Source organism: Sapajus apella, unplaced genomic scaffold (genome assembly GCF_009761245.1).
Source record: "Sapajus apella isolate SASKATOON/1434 unplaced genomic scaffold, GSC_monkey_1.0 scaffold140, whole genome shotgun sequence".
NCBI classification, from domain to species: domain Eukaryota; kingdom Metazoa; phylum Chordata; class Mammalia; order Primates; family Cebidae; genus Sapajus; species Sapajus apella.
In genome coordinates, this window is record NW_022437080.1 from 47,102 (window position 1) to 50,047 (window position 2,946).

Below are 2,946 nucleotides of genomic sequence, written 5' to 3' on the forward strand. Positions count from 1 at the left end.
CTTTGCAAAATCCATGTTAGTCGCTGTGTAAGCAGCAGCATACTGAGATTTAATGCTCAGATGAGGAGCTGGGCTGGAGATGAAGAGAAACGGGGAGTCATCATACACGGTCATTGCATTTTAAAACAGCTTCTAGGTGCAGTTTCATTCTAGGTGCAGGCCATGGCCTTCAGCAGTGGTTGAGAGCACTGAGGAGGATAAAGCCGGGCTCATTTCTTTGCACAAAATACAGCTCCAGGGAATTGCAATATTGCTTAGAAGTTAAAGGATTTATGCAACAAAATAATATCTTCCAGTACTCCATTCTCTTCTCTATGCTCAGACCAACTGGCTTCTCGCAGTTGTACTGCCCGCCACCTCACCCACCACCCTGGCTGTCCAGACCCCTCAACCCCTAGTTAATCTCCTCTTAGAAATTCCTCCAGTGACTTTTGTTTGCAAAGGGCCTGCACAGTGAACCTGAGAGCCAAAGGAAGCTCTGGAGGTGTGGCACCCCCATCCTCTCTCTGCAATGGAGACACCTCCATCAGTGGCTAGTCAGGACCCAGCCTGAGGCTGCTGTGGGGCTGACAACACCAGTGCATGTAACCCTCACTAACTCCTGCGAGACCAGCGTTATCCCCTCTGGGAGACAGGAAGTCCAGGAGCCCTGCTCGGTGACCCAGTATAACTCAGCGTCTGTGATGAGAGATGGCATGAGTGAGTCACCAGGGAAATGGGCCAGCAGCGCCAGTCTGCAGGGAAATATGAAACACCCAAATTTAGATCTTTGGCCTTGGCTCTGCTTTCAAAAGGAATGTTTTTACTCTCATTTAAAAAGGAATCTCTTAGAATGTTGTAAAGTTTGTAAGCACTTTACCCAGGAATACAGGCTCCATGTTATCTAAAGATACTGGCACCAAAAAAGTAGTCCACTAAAGGTAAGTCTGCTTAAAGCAGGAACTGTAATCCACATGCAACTGTGGGGAGAAAAGCTTATATTTAGAGTTTATTTTGAAAAATAAAATAAAAAAACATGAAAACATTTCAACTTTTGTTCAATAAAACCCAGTATGTAATTACAATGATCCTTAACTTCTGTTTGGGGGTTTTTCTTTTTATTATAAAAAACTTCAAGCAGAACAGAAAAGAGAATGAACCTAGATTTCATAGTTGTTAACATTTTTCTCCATTTGCTTTTTTTGACTAAAGTATTTTAAGGTAAATTACAGGCATTGTGACTTTTCAATGTGAATTGTTTAAAAAAAATGACATTTACCTACATAAACGCAATGCCATTATCACATGTAAGAGAATGAGCAAAAAATTTCCCTAATATCATCTAATACCCAAATCACATTTAAATTTCCCCCAGTTAGTCTACAGGATCATACAGTTGGTTTGTTCAAACACAGATCCAATCAAGAACCACTTATTGCATGGAGTTGCTGTGACTTCTAGGCATTTTTTCTTTTTAGAAGGAGTCTCACTCTTGTTGTCCAGGCTGGAGTGCCGTGGTGTGATCTAGACTCACCGCAACCTCCGCCTCCCAGGTTCAAGTGATTCTCCAGCCCCAGCTTCCTGAGTAGCTGGGATTACAGGTCCCCATCACCACACCTGGCTAATTAGCAGAGATGGAGTTTCACCATGTTGGCCAGGCTAGTCTCGAACTCTTGACCTCAGGTGATCCCAAAGGCCTCCCAAAGTGCTGGGATTACAGGCATGAGCCACCGTGCCCAGCCTAGGCCTTTTAAATGTAGATAATCCACTTTCTGACATGGTAGATGCTTTCCACATGCCACTGTCTAAAGTCATTTGTAATCAACAAATAATAAATAGCATTTAAAATGCAGCTCCTCAGACTCATAGCCGCATTTCCAGGGCTTACTGGTAGCACTTATATGATAGAGTATTTCTGTCACCACAGAAAATTCTACTGGACAGTGCCGATCTGGAACATTCTCCCAGCCCTAGCTACCTTCTGCAATATTGACCCGGCGAAGACATCAGGCCAGTTTGTATGTAGAATGCCCCCACCTTCTGGATTTGTCTGATTCTTTCTTCACGCTGCCATTTACTTTGTTCCTCTACTCTCTGTATTTCCTTTGAACTCCAAGTTAGAGCTCATGAGTTGATCAAATTTAACTCTTAGAATGAGCAGGGAAAGAGTATGTGCAGACAGTACTGAGTGTGACCAAGTGTTCCTGGCTTCATGTTCGATTTGTCTGGTACAATCATACTCTATCCTGGATGCAAATTGTTCCATTCCTCTTCTTCTTCTTTTCTTTTTTTTTTGAGATGGAGTCTCACTCTGTTGCCCAGGCTGGAGTACAGTGACATGATCTCAGCTCACTGCAAACTTCTCATCCCGGGTTCAAGCAATTCTTCTGCCTCAGCCCCTGAGTAGCTGGGACTACAGGCACACACCACCATACCGGGCTAATTTTTGTATTTCTAGTAGAGAGGGAGTTTCACCATGTTGGCCAGGCTGGTCTCAAACTCCTGACGTCAAGTGATCCTCCTGCCCCAGCTTCCCAAAGTGCTGAGATTACAGGCATGAACCACAGCGCCCAGCCCAAGTTGTTCCATTATAATGTGCCTGTTGCACAGAGGATTTCACCAAAGTCACATTTAACTGCTTCAGAAAACTTTGCACCTTCTACAGGACCCATATTTGGCTCTACAGTAAACTTGCACCATGTGAGATTATTGGTGCAAGGCTGGGCAGAGAGCTGATGCCCAGGAAACAATCCCCACAGTAGTGAGGGGCTTGAGGGGGCCTGGGGTCATACGTGAAGAGCTAGCAGGGAGCATTCTCATCTGACGGCAACTGCAGTTGCCTCATGCATGCTCATCATGACTGTGGCCTCTCGGAATTTTTTAAAATGCCTCATTTAAGGAATTCTGATAAACAAAAGTTAAATTTTTAAAAATAAACTGTGGGAGGATTTTTTTTACTTGAATTCA

At 44.0% G+C, this 2,946-nt stretch overlaps 1 long non-coding RNA gene across 1 annotated transcript; it reads right to left on the reverse strand.

Moving 5' to 3' along the window:
• Positions 1–250: 250 nt before the first annotated feature.
• On the reverse strand, positions 251–1,469 carry LOC116540472. The gene is made up of 2 exons (XR_004264456.1): positions 860–1,469; positions 251–734 (listed from the first exon to the last, which is right to left on the reverse strand). It is a non-coding gene; the product is annotated as an uncharacterized LOC116540472 (long non-coding RNA).
• Positions 1,470–2,946: the final 1,477 nt, after the last annotated feature.